General features: G+C 47.2%; 2 pseudogenes; one reads left to right on the forward strand and one right to left on the reverse strand.

Annotated features, from left to right (window-relative positions):
- Positions 1-670: 670 nt before the first annotated feature.
- On the reverse strand, positions 671-19,659 carry LOC129008746 (cleavage and polyadenylation specificity factor subunit 5-like; annotated as a pseudogene).
- On the forward strand, positions 19,324-23,215 carry LOC129008747 (proprotein convertase subtilisin/kexin type 7-like; annotated as a pseudogene).
- The last annotated feature ends 634 nt before the right edge of the window (positions 23,216-23,849 follow it).

Genomic DNA, 23,849 nt, shown 5'->3' on the forward strand with positions numbered 1-23,849 from the left:
ACATCCTGCTGATTGGTCCATTTTACAGAGAGCCGATTGGTCTGTTTTACAGAGCGCTGATTGGTCTGTTTTGACAGGGTGCCGACTGGTGTATTTACAATCTCTTAGGTAGACGTAAAGGTTCTCCAAGTCCCCACCAGATCAGCTAGACACAGAGTGCAGATTGGTGCGTTTACAAACCTTGAGCTAGACACAGGGTACTGATTGGTGCATTTACAAACCTTGAGCTAGATACAGAGTGCTGATTGGTGTATTTACAATCCCTTGGCTAGACATAAAGGTTCTCCAAGTCCTCACTAGACTCAGGAGCCCAGCTGGCTTCACCTAGTGGATCCTCCAGGGCGGCCGCAGGGGGAGCCGGCAGGGGGAGCCGGCAGGAGGAGCTGCCCGCCAGTCCTGCCCCGTGTGCCCCCCACTCCTCAGCCCTCGGGCGGTGGATGGGACCAGGCGCGGGGGAGCCGGGGGTTGGTGCTAGTCAGGGAGGCTGGGGCTGCCCAGGAGCACAGGGCGGTGGGTGGGAGGCTAGGGCATGGCAGACTGCAGGTCCCCAGCCGTGCCCCACGGGGAGGCAGCTGAGGCCCGTGGACAGTTGGAGTGCAGCGCCGGCGGGCCAGCACTACTGGGGGACCTGGCGCACCCTCCACAGCTGCTGGCCCGGGTGCTAAGCCCCTCACTGCCCAGGGCGGGAGGCGCCGGCCAGCTGCTCGGAGTGCCGGCCCGCCGAGCCCACGCCCACCGGAACTCGCGCTGGCCCACAAGCCCTGCACGCAGCCCCGGTTCCCGCCGGTACCTCTCCCTCCACACCTCCCCGCAAGCTGAGGGAGCTGGCTCCGGCCTTGGCCTGCCCAGAAAGGGGCTCCCACAGTGCGGCGGCGGGCTGAAGGGCTCCTCAAGTGCCGCCAAAGTGGGAGCCCAGGCAGAGGAGGCGCCGCGAGGGAGGGCTGCCAGCACGCTGTCACCTCTCAGTAGCATTTGAGCCATGTGGTGCGGGCCTCTCACCCAATTCTAAATCCCCTACGCAGTCGAGCCAATTTGTACCAAAGCGGGATGTGGAAACCAGAGTAGATATCAGATATTCTTCCCTTACAGTTCATACCAACTTTAGAAACAGTTTTGAGTTCCCTAAGATTTTTTTTCTGATAACTTCCAAGCACGGGCTGGGCATGGTGGCTCACGCCTGTATTCCCAACACTTTGGGAGGTCTAGGCGGACAGATCACTTGAGGTCAGGAGTTCAAGACCAGCCTGACCAACATGGAAAAACCCCATTTACTAAAAATACAAAATTAGCTGGGTGTGGTGGCGCATGCCTGTAATCCCAGCTACTCAGGAGGCTGAGGCAGGAGAATTGCTTGAACCCAGGAGGTGGAGGTTGTGGTGAGCTGAGATCGTGCCACTGCACTGCAGCCTGGGTGACTGGACTCTGTCTCAAAAAAAAAAAAAAAAAAAAAAAAAAAAGAGAGAGAGAAAGAGGGAGGGAGGGAGGGAAATAGGTGTCAATTTAGGGATCAGGAAAGAAATAAAACAAAAAACCTTATTTTGAGACACCATCTCTCTCTGTCACCCAGGCTAGAGTGCAGTGGCATGAACATGACTCACTGTAACCTCAACCACCTGTGTTCAATCAATTCTCCTGCCTCAGCCTCCTGAATAGCTGGGACCACAGGTGCATACCACCACACTTGGCTAATGTGTGTGTGTGTGTGTGTGTGTGTGTATGTGTGTAGAAACAGAGTCTCACTTTGTTGCCCAGGCTGGTCTAGAACTCCTGGGCTCAAGCAGTTATCCTGCCCCAGCCTCCCAAAGTGCTGGGATTACAGATGTGGGTCACCATGCCCAGCCCAAAAATCTTTTCTATCACTTATTCTTCTACACTGTATAGCTGTGTTCACAGAAATGGCTTCTTTTACTTCTCCACCACATAGGAATTCCGTTGTGTATAAATTTGAAACTGCTCAACAGTTAAGGGAGACTGCAAACAATAGGTCCATACCCCAGTGCATTGTTATACAATTCAAACAATGGTGCAGCTATGAGCTTGTAATTTTTAGAGATTGCAAACAAGGCTTTTTCTTGAAGTTGAGCCAGAAACAACTTCTTATGTTCCTTAGGCTTTGTAATATGTGCAGGAATATATGGATATTTGGTCTCCACCAGTTACCAATGCAGTATGACCCAGTCTTGCATCTTTCAGAACTCCATCTTGATGACCCAGTATCCCAGTCATTAAGCATTTTAGTCCTTCAACTTCACCTTCTCCTGGGTTAAGTTCACCATCAGGTTTTATATATATATATATATATATATATATTTTTTTTTTTTTTTTTTTTTTTTTGAGACGGAGTCTCGCTCTGTCACCCAGGGAGTGCAGTGGTGTAATCTCCGTGACTGCAACCTCTGCCTCCCAGGTTCAAGCAATTCTCCTACCTCAGCCTCCTGAGTAGCTGGAATTATAGGAACATGCCACCACGCCCGGCTAATTTTGTATTTTTACTAGAGATGGGATTTCACCATGTTGGCCAAGCTGGTCTTGAACTCTTGACCTCAAGCTATCCACCTGCCCCGGCCTCCCAAAGTGCTGGGATTACAGATGTGAGCCACAGTGCCTGGCCTACCACCAGGGCCTTCACCAACCTGGCCTTCACCTACCGCCTGGCCTTCACCAACTTGAAGAAAGTTGCTCCCAGCTGTAGCAGTAATACATAGAGTAGCCACACCAGTGCTTGTAAACAATCAGAATCCCCTTCTATGTTACTCCTCATTCCAATTGTATCCAATTCTTCCCTCATTTGCTGAAATCTGGATGAGACAGAGCTGTCTTTCTCATAGAGGGGCTCTTTTGTACCAAAAGTATAATTGATGGCCAGGCACAGTGGCACATGCCTGTAATTCCAGCATTCTGGGAGGCTGAGGTGGGGAGGTCACTTGAAGTCAGGAGTTCAAGACCAGCCTGGTCGTCATGGCGAAACCCCATCTCTACTAAAATACAAAAATTAGCCAGGCGTGGTGGCACACACCTGTAGTTCCAGCTAGGTGGAAGGCTGAAGCAGGACAATCGCTTGAACCCAGGAGGTGGAGGTTGCAGTAAGCCGAAATTGTGCCACTGCATTCCAGCCTGGGCAACAGAGCAAGACTTTGTTTCAAAAAAAAAAAAAAAAGTATAATTGATAATAGGATACAATTTGATGGTGTGCTCCAGGGTGAGGGGCTTGGTCTGCTGGGTGTACTTGTTGCTGAACTGATTGGGCTCCCCCTCTGTGGTCAGCTAGTCTGTGAGTGATTAGGTGGTAGGTACCACAGACATGCTGGTGAGCTCCAGGGCTGGTGATGAGCAGTGGAAGGCAGGGGAGACTTTCTTCATGCAGGCAGCAGTTTTCTGCAACCCGCTCAGCCACAGTCAATGCATGTCCTTAACCTGTGTGATCTGATATGTGAAAAACCCTAAGGAATACACTAAAAAAACTACTTGAACTAATAAGTAAGTTCAGCAAAGTTGTAAGCTATAAGACCAATATAACAAAAATTAATTATATTTTTATATACAAGCAATGAAAATTTCTATATGAAAGCAATGAAAATTCTGAGAATGAAATTAAGAAAACAAGTCCAGCTGGGTACAATGGCTCATGCCTGTAATCCCAACACTTTGGGAGGCTGAGGCAGGAGAATCATGAGGTCAAGAGATCGAGACCATCCTGGCCAACACGGTGAAACTCTGTCTCTACTAAAATACAAAAAAGTATCTGGACATGGCGGCGTGTGCCTGTAGTCCCAGCTACTTGGGAGGCTGAGGCAGGAGAATTGCTTGAACCTGGGAGGCAGAGGTTGCAGTGAGCCGAGGTCATGCCATTGCACTCCAGCCTGGGCGACAGAGCAAGACTCTGTCTCCAAAAAAAAAAATAATAAAATAAATAAATAAATAAATGATTACCGATACTGGGGGCTGGGTGCAGTGGCTTATGCCTGCAATCCCAGCACTTTGGGAGGCCGAGGCAGGCGGATCACCTGAGGTCAGGAGTTGGAGACCAGCCTGGCCAATATGGTGAAACCCTGTCTCTACTAAAAATGCAAAAATCAGCCGGGTGTGGTGGTGCACACCTGTAATCCCAGCTACTCAGGAGGCTGAGGCAGGAGAATCGCCTGAACTCTGGAGGCGGAGGTTGCAGTGAGCTGAGATCGTGCCGCTGCACTACAGCCTGGGTGACAGAGTGAGACTCTGTCCCAAAAAAAAAAAAAAGAAAAGAAAAGAAAAAAGAAATGAATACTGATGCTATAATGTGGCCGAACCTTAAAAATGTTACTGCAATTGACTGAAACCAGATGCAAAAGTCATATTTTGTATGATTTTATTTATATGACATGTTCAGAATAGGCAAATCTATAAAAACAGAAAGTAGATTAGGGTTTGCCTAGGGCTGGAAGGATTGAAGGGTAGGGGAGGTTGGGGAATGATTACTAATGGATATAGCATTTCATTTAGGGCGATGAAAATGTTGGAAATTTAGAACATGGTGATGACTACACAGTTTGGGAATATACTAAAACCATTACATTGTACACTTAAGTGGATGAATTTTATGGTATCTGAATTCTATCTCAATAAAGATATTAACATTTTTTATTTAAAAAATTCATCAGGAAGAAATTCTCTCCTTTAGGCCAGGCACCATGGCTTAATGCCTGTGATCCCAGCAGTTTGAGAGGCTGAGATGGGTGAATTGCTTGAGGCCAGGAGTTCGAGACCAGCCTGGCCAAGATGGTGAAACCCTGTCTCTACTAAAAATACAAAAAAAAAAATTAGCCAGTTGTGGTGGCACGCGCCTGTAGTCCCAGCTACTCAGGAGACTGAGGTAGGAGAATCGTTTGAACCCGGGAGGCAGAGGTTGCAGTGATCCGAGATCACGCCACTGCACTCCAGCCCGGTGACAGAGCGAGACGCTCTCTAAAAAAAAGAAATTCTCTGCCTTACCTATGGAAACACAGCTAAAGCGAGTTCAATAAAGCAAGAGCAAAAAGCCAGGCATGGTGGTGCACCTATAGTCCCAGCTACTCAAAATGCTGAGGCAGGCGGACCACTTGAAGCCACAGTGCACTACAATAGCATCTGTGAATAGTCACCACACTCCAGCCTAGGCAACATATATGTATATATATAATCAAGTGTTTCATCCTAGCACCAAGGGAAGCCAGTGAGGAGAATTAAAATCTGCACTACTTTCTGACATATAGAATCAGTTTCATTTAAAGACCATAGAATACAGGGATGGAGGAGTGTATTAGAAACCATCCGAGGAAAGAACCTTTTCCAGGAGAAAGAAAGAAAATTCCTCCCCATTTAGCAATTTTACTGAGCAAGAGCACTCAAAGATACATGCCTCACTCCATATTCCATATTTTATTTTTATTTTTATTTTTTGAGATGGAGTCTCACTGTGTCACCCAGGCTGGAGTGTAGTGGTGCAGTCTTGGCTCACTGCAACGTCCGACTCCCGGGTTCAAGCGATTCTCCCGCCTCAGCCTCCTGAGTCAGTGGGACTACAGGAGCACACCACCACACCTAGCTAATTTTTTTTGTATTTTTTAGTAGAGATGGGGTTTTGCCATGTTGGTCAGGCTGGTCTTGAACTCCTGACCTCAGGTGATCCACATCCGCCCCCCACCCTTCATCCCACTGCCCCAACCCCGGCCTCCCAAAGTGTTGGGATTACGGGCGTCAGCCAATATGCCCAGCCCATATCCAATAGTTTAAATAGCCCATACAGCTGACCCCACTTATTCCTGAAAAAACTTGCAGTCCTACCCTGGAGTCCCTGAAGAATCCCTCGTGGTTATAAACAGCCCAGCTGGTTCTGTGGCAGCAGCCATGTATGCTTATTTCTTGTCTATCCCTTATTGATAGACCTCAAGGCCTGTCAATTGCAGTCGCATTTTGGAGCTGGTCTCATGGGCTGAGTTATTTTCAGCAACTGTGTGTTTACTTCGTACTCTGTTGACTTGGAGAGGGAGAGTTGAATATGTATACAGCTAAAGCCGCTGTTTCACAGCTTCAGGGATGCAGCTACAAGATCACCTATTCAGAGTATCTGACGGACCTAAGGGGAGGTGATTAATTACATCTCTTCTAGAATGGGGTTTGAAGTATGAGTTGGGGAAGAACCTAGAATGATATGTTTGTCCTCCACCCCTGGTGGAGCCAAGCTAAAATAATAATGGCAAATGGTTAGTAGGGTTTCCATAGAAGACAGTACAGCATGGCTGTGCACAGTGCACCGAAAATAGTGGAATAAAGGAAAGACATAAAACAAAACAAAACAGACTGCTTGACTTCAAGGTACATAGACCAACAAGCCATAAATACCTCCTACACTGTGTAAATGAACTAGACTCACTGAAATAAACTCCCTGTCTTTGAGAAGTTAGTCTTAAAAAACAACCACCACCAAAGAAAAACCTTACCAAGACAATATTGTGCTGTAGCTGATTCTGTAGCAAAAATTCCCTCTCCCAGGGAGCCTTTGTGTATTTTAGGGTGCCTAGCTTTAGTATCTGAGAATATGAAATATACGATCAAAACTTAGGAAGACAGACAGACTGAATACATGAATTGGTGGCTGATAAGGAGGGATGTTAGGTAGCTAAGAGACTGAAAGCAAGAGAGGAGGAACCCAGGATGTCAATTAAAAACAAAATAATGGCCGGGCGCGGTGGCTCACCCTTGTAATCCCAGCACTTTGGGGGGCAGAGGCAGGTGGATCACCTGAGGTCAGGAGTTCAAGACCAGCCTGGCCAACACGGTGAAACCCTGTCTCTACTAAAAAATACAAAAAAATTAGCTGGGTGTGGTGGTGTGTCTGTAATCCCAGCTACTTGAGAGGCTGAGGCAGGAGAATTGCCTGAACCCAAGAAGCAGAGGTTGCAGTGAGCCGAGATGGCACCACTGCACTGTAGGCTGGTGACACAGCAAGACTCCATCTCAAATAATAATAATAATAATGAGGATGATAATAAATAAGTAAAAATAATAAAATCAGAACATTTTACACCTGAAAAGGTTCTGGACCATGTTTTTCAATCCCTTTATGTTGCAGATGAGAAAACAACCTCAGAGAGATGAAACTACCTGTCTGAAGGCTGTAGATATTAAAGGACTTCTCTGAGCTCACAAAAAAAAAGAGCAGAGTTGGAATCTGAAGCTACATCAGCTAACTTTCTCTTTATGAAGTCAGCACTCTTACCTTTATACTGTTTCCTTCCAGAAGCAAGTGGGAAAAAAATGCCTAAAAACCAGAAGACCAAAGCAGCAACAAGGAATCCTCTCCTTTTTTTGACTATGACAGGCTAGAGATCTGGGAGTCAAGGCAAAAAAAGAAGGGACAACAAGGCTTTAGTCAGTTGAGGTGGCCAAAACAAAATACAACAGACAGGGGGACTTAAACAACAGGAATTTATTTCTCACAGTTCTGGAAGCTGGGATGTCCAAGATCATGGTTCTGGCCAATTCAGTTACCTGGTGATGGCCTTCTTGCTGACTTGCAGATGACCCTCAGCAGGCATCTTGCTGTATCTTCACATGGCAGAGAAAGAGAGCTCTTGTTTCTCCTCTTCTTCTTATAAGGACACTAATCACGTCATAGAGGCCCCACCCTCAAGACCTCATCTAAACCTAAGTACCACTCCAAGAAAGGCCCCATATCCATATACCATTACACTGAGGGTTAAGGCTTCAATATATGAATTTTGGGTGGCATGGGATGTCACAAATATTTAGACCATAAGACAATCTTAGCTACAAGCAGGAAAAGGCACCACATACAAGAGAGCAAGTTGAAAAAGGAAAGAATAAGGATGAAATAAAAATTAATTGGCTGGGCGCAGTGGCTTATGCCTGTAATCCCAGCACTTTGGGAGGCCATGGCAGGTGGATCACCTGAGGTCAGGAGTTCGAGAGCAGCCTGGCTAAAATGACGAAACCCCGTCTCCACTAAAAATATAAAAATTGGCTGAGCATGGTGGCGGGCACCTGTAATCCCAGCTACTGGGGAAGCTGAAGCAGGAGAATTGCTTGAACCCAGGAAGTAGAGGTTGCAATGAGTGGAGATCATGCCATTGCACTCCAGCCTGGGCAGCAGAGTGAGACTCTGTCTTAAAAAAAAAGAAAAAGAAAAATGAATTGTTCTCAGTCATCTTTCACATTTCCTGCTGAGATCTGGGAGATGAGGAGGGAAGAGAGGGAAGGTAGCAGCTAGCTTTAGAGTATAAGCATTATAGCTGGTTTCTGAAGCTGACAGCAGTGGAGTAATGGAAAGAGACCTGAACATTGAGTGAGTTAATGGTGATTCAAGGCTCAGCTCCGCAACCAAGTGGCTTGGTGACCTTGGACAGCTTGAATGATCTCATCTTCAAGATGAAGATAATAATAACCTAACTAATAAAGTTGTTGTAAAAACTAAATGAGACAATACTTACAAAAGTACTTTTTAAATTAAAGAGTTACTTAGGTTTGTTTTGCTTCACGGCAGGATAGTTCTGGGGCTACACTAATGTTAGCAGATATAAAAGAAGTGGAAAACATAGCCTCAGATCTCAAGTGTCTTATGATCCTATAGGATAAATAAAATTTACAAACATGAAAAACCTTTAAGATAGCACATGGCTGCACAGGGTTGGATCAGAGCTCTCATCTTGTCTATTGAGGATGACTCAGGTATGGCTGGGTGTGTCTGGCTAGCTGGTGGGATGGGTCTAAGGAAGTTTATTGGCAGGAAGGCTGGGCACTTCATTTGAGAGTCTTCCTTCTAGAGAAATAAGGAGCTAAGCATGATAGCCTTTTTCAAGAGCCAGTGCCTTGGTCATCAGAATGAGGTGTGGTCATTGTTACTCAAATGCAACTCTATTTCAACCCCTTAGCTGAAAATCCAGGGCACGTGGAAAAGACAAGTCTCGTCTAGACACTGAAAGAGCTGTTTCTTGGACCAGGTGCTGTGGCTCACACCTGTAATCCCAGCACTTTGGGAGGCCAAGGCAGGCGGATCTCTTGATATCAGTAGTTCGAGACCAGCCTGGCCAACATGGTGAAACATCATCTCTACTAAAAATACAAAAATTAGCTGGGCATGATGGCATGCGCCTGTAGTCCCAGCTACTTGGGACGCTGAGGCACGAGAATCACTTGAACCCAGGAGGTGGAGGTTGCAGTGAGCCGAGATCACGCCACTGCACTCCAGCCTGGGCAACAGATTGAGACGCTGTCTCAAAACAAAAACAAAAATAGAAAGAAAGAGCTGTTTCTCTGTCTCTGTAACACACTAGGGCTCAAATAACATGTTTTGGGACCTCTCTCTGAATGTATATCCAAAAGAGCAAGGGAAATTATTCTATGCTACAGCCCAGGTACTCCTTTAGTACCCAGAAGGCTCTCAGTGGAGCAGTTGAAAAGACTCAGAGTGCCCACAAGAGGGAACAGAGTCATGGCAGTGCCAGCCTACAGAGGTGTCAGTATCCAGCAAGGACCACAGCACAATAACTGAATACAGCAGTGTGCATTGTCCCCATCAGAGCTGTGACAATCCCCAGCAGAAACTGCCATGCCAGCTAGTATTGTGGGAGGTGGTGTTAACAGAACAGCTCAGAGCATCCGCAGCTCTTGGTAGAGCACTGTGGATATTTTGGGACTGAAGGATGTTGGATATCCCATGGACTTGCTAGGAACATTGAGGAAGGAGGCTCCTATTAGAAGATGGACCCTAAAAAGCCAGCACATATTCATGTAAGACAGAGTTATTTCAGATAACAAAATATCAGCAGACTGAAATCACTAATGTCTCAGAGGAAGTGGTAACTGGACCATGAAGTTGATTTCTTGTTGCTTTCTGTGATGGTTAATTTTATGTGTCACCTTGATTGGGCTAAGGGATGTCCAGATAGCTGGTAAAATTTAACTTCTGGTTGTGTCTGTGAGGGTGTTTACAGATGAGATTAGCAATGGAATCAGTAGACCGAACAAAGAAAATCCATCTTCACCAACGTGGGCAGGCATCATCCAACTGGTCGAGGGTGCAAATAGAACCGAAAAGGCAGAGGAAGGGCAAATTTGCTCTCTCTGCTTGAACAAGGACATTTATCTTCTCCTGCCCTCAGACATCAACACTCCTGGTTCTCAGACCTTCAGGCTTAGACTGGAGCTACATCATTGTCTTTCCTAGGCCTCCAGCTTGCAGATAGCAGATGGCTGATTTCTCAGCCTTCGTAATCTTATGAGCCAATGCCTCACGATAAATTTCTTTCTATATATCTACATATATCCTATTGGTTCTGTTTTTCTGGAGAACCGTAATACGTTTGCCATGTATGTCTAAATGTTGAAAGGTGCTTCTTATTCCACAGATCTCAGAGAACATTCAACTATGAATTCTGTAATACCCAGAAGTGCCAATGGAGCTTGAAAAGAGTCTTTTTAACACCACCGTGCCAGGCTACGAGCTGGGCAGCAATTCTTCCTGGCAAGTAGTTCTTGCAATTTGCCTATACCCAGAGCAGATGCTGCTTCTGCTTTTTCCAAAGAAAGCTTTCTCTGTATTCCGCCTTGCCCCAGAGACACAGTGGAGACAGAGAATCCTTAACTCTTCCCCTGGTGAACAGGCTGTTCAGAGTCTCCTATGCCACACAGGAAAAGTTAGAAACAGGTGGTAGCTGGGGATGCAAGAGAACTAGTTTATCCATAGCCTTTTCTCACTGATGATTACCTGCAAAGATGGTTTCCCAAGTTGCTTAGGGAATCTGCAGCAGTAAATCTCAAGTGGTCTGGTGGTTGCCATTGGCAACACTCTAGCTTCCCTGAAAACAAGGGACAGGTGTGCTTTTTGCATCTTTAATATATTGGGGATGAAGGTAGGGGGTAGGGAGAAAGACTGACTGTTCCTTATTCTGAATTCATTTTAAAGATGACTACTCAATGAACTGTAAATGGAATGTCCCTTAATATTTCCTAAGGTGTAAAGCATTTCACTCTCCTGTTTTGAGAGGGAAACATCACTAGTAATCCAGCTAAGTGACAAATAAATCAAATGAAATTTAACGAAGGCAAAAGTTGCCAGGTCTATAAGCTTGCTCCATGAATGTAAGCAAAGAGAATTGGTATAAATCAGTTCTTAATTTTTTTTTTCTTTTGAGACGGAGTCTCGCTCTGTAGCCAGGCTGGAGTGCAGTGGCATCGGCTCACTGCAACCTCCACCTCCTGGGTTCAAGTGATTCTCCTGCCTCAGCCTCCAGAGTAGCTGGGATTACAGGCATGCACTGCCACGCTCAGCTAATTTTTGTATTTTTAACAGAGACAGGGTTTCACCTTCTTGTCCAGGATGGTCTCAACCTCCTGACCTTGTGATCCGCCCACCTTGGCCTCCCAAAGTGCTGGGATTACAGGCGTGAGCCACCGCGCCTGGCCCAGTTCTTAATCTTTAGTGTCCATAATCATCATCTGGAGACATTGCCCCAGGCACTCTAATTCAACACGCCTGAGTTGAGGCATGGGCAACAGCAGTCTTATTTACTCTTCTCTCCACTACTATCAAGAGTCTGCAAGCAACTTACTCAACCTCTCCTTTAGAGACTATGTCACCCTGACTGAAATGATTGAAAGAAAGCTTGGAAATTCATAAAAAGAAGGAGGCTGAAGATGTGACTGTCCCCTTGAATGCCGGTCCTTTCACTGATAAACTCCTTTCCTATTCCCAACGTGTCATTCCCATCCACCACTTCTAAGATTGGGGGAAGATTTGACTATAGCTAGAGCAAGAGTGAAGAAGCAGCATTGGCCAGGCGCGGTGGCTCACACCTGTAATCCCAGTACTTTGGGAGGCAGAGGTGGGTGGACCACCTGAGTCAGGAGTTCGAGACCAGCCTGGCCAACATGGCGAAACCCCATCTCTACTAAAAATACAAAAATTAGCCAGGCATGGCAGAGAGTGCCTGTAATCCCAGCTGCTTGGGAGGCTGAGGCAGGAGAATCACTTGAACCTGGGAGGCAGAGGTTGCAGTGAGCCGAGATAGTGCCAATGCACTCCAGCCTGGGCAACAAGAGTGAAACTCCATCTTAAAAAAAAAAAAAAAAAGCAGTTATTGGCAGGATGTTATCAGTGTATTCTATCTGTTGCTATGGTTTAGCTACACTCTGGACTAGAGACTCTAGAAACAGTGAAGAAGGAAAAATCAGAGTCCCACCTGGGCTTCAAGTACCAACCCTCCTCTACACCTATAAAGGTGAATGGCAGGCTTCTGAGTGCTGTAGATACTGCCTTGATGCCCTTCAAATCATAAAGGCTTTGATCTAATTATAAGGCCAGTTCTTTTTTCTCTTTTTTTTTGAGATGGAGTCTCGCTCTGTCACCCAGGCTGGAGTGCAGCGGCATGATATCAACTCACTGCAACCTCCGCCTCCTGGGTTCAAGCGATTCTTCTGCCTCAGCTTCCCGAGTAGCTGGGACTACAGGTGTGCACCACCATACCTGGCTAATTTTTGTATTTTTAGTAGAGACAGAGTTTCACCATATTGGCCATGCTGGTCTCGAACTCCTGACCTCGTGATCCGCCTGCCTCGGCCTCCCAATGTGCTGGGATTACAGGTGTAAGTCACGGTGCCCAGCGGCCAATTCTTGTTTTATTGGTACATAACAATTGCACATATTTATGGGATACATCTGATATTTTGATACATGCATACAATATGTAATAATCAAATCAGGGTAATTCGGGTATCCATCACCACAAATACTTATCATTTCTTTGTGTTGGGAATATTCCAAATCTTCTAGCTATTTTGAAATACGCAATAAGTTATTGTTTACTATAGTCACCCTACTTTGCTATCAAACACTAGAACTTATTCTAACTGTATTTTACTGTATTTTTGTATCCATTAACCAACATCTCTTTTTTTTCTTATTCTTTTTATTATTATTTTTCAGAGACAAGGTCCTGCTCTTTCACCCAAACTGGAGTGTGGTGGCAAGATTATTTGTAACCTCGAACTCCTGGGCTCAAGCAACTCTCCTGCTTCAGCCTCTCCATTAGTTGCGACTACAAGCCTGCACCACCATGCCTGGATAATTTTTATTTGTTTGTTTTTTTGTAGAGATAGGGTCTTTCTATGTTGCCCAGGCTGGTCTCGAACTCTTGGCCTTAAGAGATCCTCCTGGCTGAGCGTGGTGGCTCATGTCTGTAATCCCAGCACTTTGGGGGGCCAAGGCGGGTGGATCACAAGGTCAGGAGATCGAGACCACCCTGGCTAACACAGTGAAACCCTATCCCTACTAAAAATACAAAAAATTAGCCGGGCGTGATGGCAGGCACCTGTAGCCCCAGCTACTCGGGAGGCTGAGGCAGGAGAATGGCGTGAACCCAGGAGGCGGAGCTTGCAGTGAGCAGAGATCGTGCCACTGCACTCCAGCCTGGATGACAGACCAAGACTCCGTCTCAAAGAAAAAAAGAGATCCTCCCACCACAACCTTCCAAAGCACTGGGTTTACAGGCATGAGCTACCAAGCCCAGTAACAAACCTCTCTTCATTCCCCCACACTCCCTACCCTTCTCAGCCTCTGGTAACCGTGGAGGTAGCTCCATGAGATCAACTTATAAGGCCAGTTCCAACAACATCCTCTGTTAGTTCTGGTTGCTGATTGAGTGCTTCATCTGTTTGTCCAAAACATTCTCAGAACCTCATTCTTCCCAGGACACTCTTCCTGCACTCTACCTTTTTACACTTTTTATTATGAAAAATTTCAAACACAGAAATATAAAGAGAATAGCACAATGATCCCCTATTTACCTATCACCCAGTTCAATTGTCAACTTTCTGCCACTATATAAGACAAGTTATTTCCATGAAAGCAGACATTGTTTGGTATCTCCAGAACCAAGTAAAATGCCTAGCTCATGGGCACTTAATAAATCGTTGCTGAATTAATCTGCTACGAGGATGACACTGGGCTACTATGCTAAACATTGCAGGAGATACCAAGATAAATTAAACCCAGCTCCTGCCCCCAGGGACCTTATAATAGAGAGGAGCTGATGAAGTCTACCTGACAATGGGCAGGAAACATTTGCCACAGTTAAGGTCATGCTGACTGCTCTTACACAGAAAGTCTCTAAGTCTCCATTTACCAGGGCACAACCAGAACTCTAATTTGGCAGATAGGGTACACTTCCTGCCAGAAGGGAAAGACTCTTACTCTCCTCATCACTACAGGATAACTGCTGGAACTCAGATAAGAGAGACTCAGATAAGAGACAAGAACAGAAAGCTGAGGATCACACAAGTGGAAAGACAGCCCATTCCTAGGGAAGTAGTCATTTCATAAGAAGTGCCAATGTGAGAGCTGGGCACGGTGGCTCATGCCTGTAATCCTAGCACTTTGGGAGGCCGAGGCAGGCAGATCATTTGAGGCCAGGAGTTTGAGACCAGCCTGACCAACACGGTGAAACCCTGTCTCTACTAAGAATGCAATAAAATTAGCTGGGTGTGGTGGTGCATGCCTGTAGTCTCAGCTGTCCAGGAGGCTGAGGCAGGAGAATCGCTTGAACCTGGGAGGTGGAGGTTGCAGTGAGCCAAGATCGTGCCACTGCACTCCAGCTTGGGCAACGGAGTGAGACTCCTTCTCAACAACAACAAAAAATTAGCTGGGCTTGGTGGCAGGCACCTGTAATCCCAGCTACTCGGGAGGCTGAGGCAGGAGAATCACTTGAACCGAGGAGGTGGAGGTTGCAGTGAGCCTAGATCGTGGCACTGAGCTCCAGCCTGGGTGACAAAGCTGAAACTCTGTCTCAAAAAAAAAAAAAGAAAAAAGAAAAAAAAGAAATGCCGATGTGAGCAAATCTCTTCCGAAAGAAGACGGCTAGGCAGGGCATAATGGCTCAGGCCTGCAATCCCAGCACTTTAAGAGGCTGAGGTGAGTAGACCACTTGAGGTCAGGAGTTCGAGACCAGCCTGGCCAACACAGTGAAATGCTGTCTTTACTAAAAATACAAAAATCAGCCAGGCGTAGTGGCACACACCTGTAATCCCAGCTACTCAGATGCTGAGGCAGGAGAATCGCTTGAGACTGGGAGGTGGAGGTTGCAGTGAGCTGAGATCACACCACTACACTCCAGCCTGAGTGACAGAGCACGACTCTGTCTCAAAAAAAAAGAAAAAACAAAAACAAAAAACCGGGCGTGGTGGCTCACACTTGTTATCCTAGTGCTTTGGGAGGCCGAGGCGGGTGGATCACCTGAGGTCAGGAGTTGGAGACCAGCCTGGCCAACATGGCGAAACCCCGTCTCTACTGAAAATACAAAAATTAGTCGGGTGTGGTGGCAGGCTCCTGTAACCCCAGCTACTCAGGAGGTTGAGGCAGGAGAATTGCTTGAACCCGGGAGGGAGAGGTTGCAGTGAGCTGAGATGGCGTCATTGCCCTCCAACCTGGGCGACAAAAGCAAAATTCTGTCTCAAAAAAAAAAAAAAATTAACCTTGACTTTACTCATCCATTAAACATTTACCAAGAAATATTTGTTGTGCCAGGCATTCCCTGGCACTGAGGCTACGAAGAGGTATAAGACGCTTGCCATAGAATAATTCATATTTAGTCAGGGAAAGAGACTTGTAATTAATTCAAAGAGAGGGATGGACATTATAATAGAAACACCAGTGGACTCTTGGAATTCAGAAATCAGGATTTTATCTTGAGAAAGACCCTGAACAGGCTTATTAAATGGATTTGTATGTTTTTTTGTTGGTTTTTTTTTTTTTTTTTTTGAGATGGAGTCTCGCACTGTCACCTGGGCTGGAGTGCAATGGCACAATCTTGGCTCACTGCAACCTCTGCCTCCAGGGTTCAAGCGATTCTCTTGCCTCAGCCTCCTGAGTGGCTGGGATTACAGGCGCCCGCCACCATGTCCAGCTAATTTTTTTTTTTTTGTATTTTTAGTAGAGATGGGGGTTTCACAATGTTGGCCAGGCTGGTCTTGAACTCCTGACCTTGTGATCCACCCGCCTCAGCCTCCCAAAGTGCTGGGATTACAGGTGTGAGCCACCGCGCCCAGACAGGATTTGTATGTTTAATGAGGCGCAAATTTGAATGAAACTATCTTCAAGGTTGTTGTACAACAAAAGCAAAGCACTTAACCAGTAAGAGAGACCCAGATAACTATAACGGGTGTATGTTTTGTTTTTGTTTTTGTTTTTGAGACAGAGTCTTGCTCTGTTGCCCAGGCTGGAGTACAGTGGGGTGATCTCGGCTCACTGCAACCTCTGCCTCCCAGGTTCTAGAGATTCTGCTGCCTTAGCCTCCCGAGTAGCTGGAACTAAAGGCACCCGCCACCACACCCGGCTAATTTTTTGTATTTTTAGTAGAGATGGGGTTTCACCAAGTTGGCCAGGCTGGTCTCAAACTCTCGTCAAAGTGCTGGGATTACAGGAATGAGCCACCACGCCCAGGAACAGGGTGTATATTTTGGCCTGGCATGGAATTCTTTACTTTTTCTTAAGCACACTTTTACACTCATTACATATCTGAAGTGATGACTGAAAACATTCAGGTACATTTCATTGGAAAATTACGTGGTATAGTGGGGTTCTCAAAAATGAGAAGTTCTCAAAGATCTCAAGAAAATTTTCTTGGCTGGATGTGGTGGCTCACGCCTGTAATCCCAGCACTTTGGGAGGCCGAGGCGGGTGGATCACCTGAGGTCAGGAGTTCGAGACCAGCCTGGCCAACATGGTGAAACCCCATCTCTTCTAAAAATACAAAAATCAGTCAGGCACGGTGGTGCGCACCTGTAATCCCCGCTACTCAGGAGGCTGAGGCAGGAGAATCGCTTGAACCCAGGAGGCGGAGGTTGCAGTGAGCCAAGATCGCACCGCTGCACTCCAGCCTGTGTAACAAGAGCAAAATTCTGTCCCAAAAAAAGAAAATGTACACATGCACACATCCATACACACACAGAAAGGGCCTGGGTGGATATTTACCAACGTGTTATGGAACAACATAACATCTGGGTGCTTTTTTGTTTTCATTTTCATTCATCTGCTCTTCCAATTTACCTTCAGTTAATTTGTATTGTTTATCTAATAAGAAAACCCACAATGAATGTAACTAAACCATTCAAAAGCAAAGCAACCCCCAATAAAGACAAGTCCAGAGTATGGCCGGGATGTGGGTGGCCGGCATAGCGTGGAGAAAGATCTAGAGTTAAGGAGGTAAAGCACTGTGAAGTTCTGACAATGGTGTTGTGGTGGATAATGGGAGATGGCACTCTTCAGTGAGTGCAGTGAGAGGGGACTGAGCAGAAGGTCAGTAAGGACAGGGACTAGGAAGGACAGAAAGTGGTGTCATAGAAAGCCTGGAGCCTTTCCTTTCCTCCTTCTCCTCAGTCTCTATTACCCACACACAAGCCACCTCCCTGAAGGAGGCAGTGGCATCTTAGCTGGTCTTCTGCCACCTGTCTCTTCCTGTCTCTAGTTCATCCTACCCACAGCTGTTAGAGCAGCCTTCTTTCAGCACTTTTTTTTTTTTTTTGGAGACGGAGTCCCGTTCTGTCGCCCAGGCTGGAGTGCAGTGGCATGATCTTGGCTCACTGCAAGCTCCGCCTCCCGGGTTCACGCCATTCTCCTGCCTCAGCCTCCCGAGTAGCTGGGACTACAGGTGCCTGCCACCATGCCTGGCTAATTTTTTTGTATTTTTAGTAGAGATGGGGTTTCACCGTGTTAACCAGGATGGTCTCAATCTCCTGACCTCATGATCTGCCCGCCTTGGCCTCCCAAAGTGCTGGGATTACAGGTGTGAGCCATGGCTCCTGGCCCTTTCAGCACTTTTTTAAAAAAACTCTGTCCTGGCTGGTCGCATGGCTCCAGCATGTAATCTCGGCACTTTGGGAGGCCGAGGGGTGGCTGCGGATCACAAGGTTAGAGTTCAAGACCAGGCTGGCCAACACAGTGAAACCCCGTCTCTACTAAAAATGCAAAAATTAGCTGGGTGTGGTGGCAGGCACCTGTAATACCAGCTACTCAGGAGGCTGAGGCGGGAGAATTGCTTGAACCCAGAAGACAGAGGTCGCAGTGGGCCGAGATCCCACCACTGCACTCCAGCCTGGGTGACAGAGCTAGACTCTGTATAAAAAAAAAAAAAAAAAAAGAGCAACCAAAAAAAAAACCAACTCTGTCCTTGCTCAGTCGTCTATAATAGGTCTCAGTTGCTTATTTAAAATAAAAATCTTTAAAGCCCTTCCCATCCCATCCTGGGTTACCCAGCTCTTACTTTCAGTACCTGTCTGAGCTGCTGCATCTGTAAAATGAACATATTGCACTCTGCCTTGTATACTGGAATAATTTTTTTTTTGAGACAGGATCTCACTCTGTTGCCCAGGCTAGAGTGCAGAGGCACAATCATGGTTCACTGCAGCCTCAACCTCCTGGGCTCAAGCCATCCTCCCACCCTCAACCTCCTGAGTAGCTGGGACCACAGGTACTTACCACTATATCCAGCTAATTTTTTTATTTTTTGTAAAGATGATGTCTACCAGGCTGAAGTCATCCTCCTGCCTCAGCCTCCCAAACTGCTGGGATTACCAGAGTGAGCCACCATGCCTGAACTGGAATAAATTCATGGAAGAAAGGGTGCTTTAAAAAGAATTGTTCTCATTGCAACCTAATTTCTTAATAGTCTCCAGTTGAGTCTTCCACTTCAGTAGTTTTTTTTTTTTTTTTAAATAATTGTAGATTTACAGGAGGTTGCAAAGGAATGTACAAGGGAAGTCCCATGCACCCTTCTCCCAATCTTAATATTTCACACAATTAAAGTATAATATCAAAACCAAGAAATTGACATTGGTACAATCCATAGAGCTTATTCAGAGTTCACCAGATATACATGCTGTCAATATTTGTGTTTGCGCTTGTGTAGCTGTATGCAATTTTATCACATGTAGCCTTGCATAACTACCACCACAACCAACATCCAGAACAATTCCATTATCACAAGACTCCTTTGTGTTACCCCTTTCTGGCCACACCCATCCCCTCCCTGTGTCCCTGGCCCTTGGCACCCATTTATCTTTTATCCATCTCTGCAGGTATGTTATTTCAACGAACGTCATGTAAATGGAATTGTGCACACTATGCAACCTTTTTCTTTTTCTTTCTTTCTTTCTTTTTTTTTTTTTTTTGAGACAGAGTCTTGTTCTGTCGCCCAGGCTGGAGTGTAGAGGCATGAGCATGGCTCACCGCAATCTCCACCTCCCAGGCTCAAGCAATCCTCCCACTTCACCCTCTCACCCTCCTGGGTACCTGGAACCACAGGTGCACACCACCTTGCCCAGCTATATGCTTCTTTTGAGATTGTTTTTTTCACTCACATAATTTGCTTGAAATTTATCCACCAGCATTAAAAAAAAATTAATTGTGCATCGTCTTCAGTGAGATGTGTGCATTTTGTCTTTGTTCATGCCTTTTCCACTGCCTAGAATGCCCTCTACCAACCCTCTCTACCAATCTGTATTCATTTCCTTCAGTGTGTCTCACTGCTGGGTGCCTAAACCCATCTGACTTATTTCTCTTCCCTTATCAATTATGTGTATTTCCCATACCATATCATTTTCCACTTGCAGGTAGCAGACAGGGACCACACCCATCTTATCTTTATATTCCCAGCATCTAGTACAGTGCCTGAAATGGAGGAGGTACCCAGTAAATAATGTTTTGGATGAATGAATGATTGAAGTTGCTCTACTGGATTCTTATATTGTATTTTGGGTATGTGTTGTCTTCCTAACTAGACTTGAAGCTACATTGTAAACTTGAGAGCAGCAACTCCATTCCATTTACTAGTATAGGCGAGGTCCTATACTAGGGTTGCTGTAGATGTTTGTATGTGGCTTCAGTGAGCGTGTCTTTGTGTACATGGGGGTGAAGTGAAGGCGTGTTTGCGGGCTGGCTTCCCAGCTGCCCAGCCTGACTTTCCACAGTCAGCAGGATGGACCTGGAGATGTCGGGGCTGAAGACCCTGGAGCATGTGGCAGTGACAGTCTCCATCACTCACCCACGGTGCGGCAGCTTGGAGCTGAAGCTGTTCTGCCCCAGCGGAATGATGTCCCTCATCGGCGCCCCCTGCAGCATGGACTCATACGTACACTGCCCGAGGCCTGAGCAACCTTTTCAACAAGGGCCTTTCCAAGGAAAAGAAATGGGAGAAATGGATCCTGGCACTGTCCTAAACTACTGTGGCACTGGCTATCCCTGGTGGCTGGAAGCCTTTCGTCACATGCCTTCTTCAAGTGCTAGGCCCTGCACCTCACGTGCACGTTCTCTAATCCTTCTAAGAACCCCCTAGATTAGACTTTGTAACCTCCTTTTACAAATGAGGAAACTGGCTGGGTGTGGTGGCTCACACCTGTAATCCCAGCACTTTGGGAGGTCAAGGCAGGAGAATCACTTGAAGCCAGGAGTTCAAGACCAGCCTGGGCAACAAAGTGAGACCCTGTCTCTACAAAAAATTTAAAGATTAACCTTACAGGCCTATAATCCCAGCTACTCAGGAGACTGAGGTGGGAGGATCACTTGAACCTGGGAACTCAAGGCCGCAGTGAGCTGTGATCATGCCACTGCACTCCACTGCACTCCAGCTTGGATAACAGAGTGAGACCCTGTCTCCAAAAAAAAAAAAAAAAAAAAGCAAGCAAGTCATGGAGCTAGTAAGTGCCCAAGAGAATAAGAATAAACCTAGATCCATGGGACTCCAAGCCTGTGTGCACTGCATGCTTGCTTTTTCCACCAAACCACGTTAACACAAGTTCCTCCTTCCATGAGACCCCAGTGGCAAGGGGCACCTGAGAAGCCCTCATGGCACCCTCCCAAGTTGTTTCCATGGCTACTACAGTAAGAAAGTGTTGCTGGGGGAAGGTCAGCTCTCTGGCCCACGCCTTCCACCTGTTTCTGCTGTGTTCTTTCCTCAGGGATCCCAACGGCTTCAATGACTGGACCTTCTCCACCGTGTGATGCTGGGGGGAGAGAGCCCGAGGGACCTACAGGCTTGTCATCAGGGATGTCGGTGAGTCTCCTGCCCTCGCACTAGGCCCTGCCTTTCCTGCTCGTTATCTGGTCCCTCTGCATCTCAGAGTCCCCACAGAAAGTGTCCCGTGTGCAATATATAGGGTTGCCATTGGACCAAGAGGGTTGATGCCAAGAGTGTGCCCCATCCATGAAATGGGCATTGCTATCTGAAACTGCTCATTTATACTACCTCTCATATTCCTTGGAGGAGTGACCCATCCATTTTTCCTCAGGATAGCAACAAAAAGTCCTTGTCGAAACCACATTTCAAGTCCTTTTACATATAACCATCTTTCGGCCAGCCCCGGTAGGCAGGTAAGGGCAGGACTCATTTCACCATTTTTTTTAAACTGGCCCAGAGGTTTGAGGTGACTTGTGGAAGGTCACCATAAGTGAAGGCCACAATATCCATGAATTGTGAATATCCTTAGTATCAGCGTATAGACTGGAAATTGAGCTCCACCCTCCCATCCTCCAGTCAAGTTAGGTATTCGCTAGGCCAGTGGTTTTTCAAAGCTTTCTTTAATTTGGTAGAAAGACATTTTTTCCAATCCCAGCTGAACCCCCAAAAGATGGGAGAGAAAAGCAAGGCTCTGCTTTGGAGTATAGCCTTTCAACCCTTTCCATCCCTAAGGGTACCTAGTGAGGCCCTTCTGCAGAACCTGGGTTCAGCGGGACACAGTGAGGCAGCTCCTAGAGCAGACCATGTGGCCTGAGCCCCTTTGGGTGGCAGGGCGGGCAGGGCCTCTGCTGTCTGGCATGGCTGACACAGGGGCGTGGCTCACGAGCTGCCCCTTGCTGCCCTAGGGGATGAGTCATTCCAGGTCGGCATCCTCCGGCAATGGCAGCTGACCCTATATGGCTCTGTGTGGAGTCCAGTAGACATCAGGGACAGACAAAGGTGGGTAAAGCCGCATGTGTCAGAGGGAAGGCCAGTCACAGGGGAAGGGCCGCCTAGGGAGCCCATCGCCCTCTGAACCCCAGCTGTGCTTCCCAGCTCCAGCCTCAAGCCGGTAGATGGAGCCCCGGGCTGGGAACTCACAGTCTGGGCCTCTCCTTTTTGCTGTGGGGCTTCCCTGTCTTCAGCTGTAAGGCGGGAAGATGGGTGAGGGCAGATGGTATAGGCACCACAGTCAGTGGGGCATCCTTACCCCTTTTCTTCTCCACAGGCTGTTAGAGAGTGCCATGAGTGGAAGATACCTGCACGATGACTTCGCCCTGCCCTGCCCACCGGGGCTGAAAATTCCCGAGGAAGATGGTTACACCATCACCCCCAATACCCTCAAGGTACTAGGGCCAAGACTCAAGCTGCGGGTAGACGGGACTGTCCTGTCTGGGGGATGGAGTTCTTAGTGTTTCTCAGGGTGACCTGCAGGGTGAAGGACTGGGAAGACCTGGGTCCCAGCAGTGGTTTCATAGCATTGCTCCTACCCTGCTAGCCTAAGTCTTACAGGACAGGCCTTGTCGGGGAGTGGGTGGGGGAACAGTTTGGGTGAAAAAGGCAGTCCCTAGAAGGAAAAAGACTTTCTGAGCTCATTGTCCTGGGCTGAGAAAGGCTGTAGGCTTCGGGAAACAGTGCCTCACGTAGGTGCTTGCCTCGGCCCCAGACCCTGGTGCTGGTAGGCTGTTTCACCGTCTTCTGGACCGTTTACTACATGCTGGAAGTATATTTGAGCCAGAGGAATGTGGCTTCCAATCAAGTTTGTAGGAGTGGACCCTGCCACTGGCCCCATCGGAGCCGGAAAGCCAAGGAGGAAGGGACAGAGCTAGAATCAGTGCCACTTTGCAGCAGCAAGGATCCAGATGAAGTGGAAACAGAGAGCAGGGGCCCTCCCACCACCTCTGACCTCCTTGCCCCAGACCTGCTGGAGCAAGGGGACTGGAGCCTGTCCCAGAACAAGAGCGCCCTGGACTGCCCTCATCAGCACCTAGACCTACTGCACGGGAAGAAGGAGCAGATCTGCTGACCTCAGGGCCTGACAGTGTGGGACAGGCTCTTCCTTCCCGAAATTAGGGAGCTCTTGAGAGAAAGCGGTTCTGATGCTTACATCTGGAATCTGAGGCATCCTCTGACTCCACTCAAAGAGGGTGAGGGCCTTCTTAAGATACAAATGGCAGAGAATTGCTGCCAGAGAAGTCTGGTCAAGAGCCACAGGGTCTGCCTCCAGCCAAAAGGGAACTTTTGGTGAGAAGGTGTTGGACAGGGGGGATTGGCGCCCCCTTTGGGTTGGCCTCCATCCTCTTTTTTTCCACTTAACACTATCCACCTGGAAATGGGCTGCCTTGCTTCTTTTTTTTTTTTTTTTTGAGACGTAGTCTCGATCTGTCCCCCAGGCTGGAGTGCAGTGGCGTGATCTTGGGCAAGCTTTTGTTTTTTGTGTCATTGTTTTTTTTTGTTTTTGAGATGGAGTCTCGCTCTGTCACCCAGGCTGGAGTGCAGTGGCGTGATCTCGGCTTACTGGAAGCTCTGCCTCCTGGGCTCGTACCATTCTCCCGCCTCAGCCTCCAGAGTAGCTGGGACTACAGGTGCCCACCACAACGCCTGGCTAATTTTTTGTATTTTTTAGTAGAGATGGGGTTTCACCGTGTTAGCCAGGACGGTCTCAATCTCCTGACCTCGTGATCTGCCCACCTTGGCCTCCCAAAGTGCTGGAATTACTTGCGTGAGCCACTGCGCCCGGGTGCCTCTTTGTTTTTGAGGTGGAGTTTCGCTCTTCTTGCTTAGGTTGGAGAGCAATGGTGGATCTTGGCTCACTGCAACTTTTGCCTTCCA

This window comes from Pongo pygmaeus, chromosome 9 (assembly GCF_028885625.2).
Source record: "Pongo pygmaeus isolate AG05252 chromosome 9, NHGRI_mPonPyg2-v2.0_pri, whole genome shotgun sequence".
Lineage (NCBI taxonomy): Eukaryota > Metazoa > Chordata > Mammalia > Primates > Hominidae > Pongo > Pongo pygmaeus.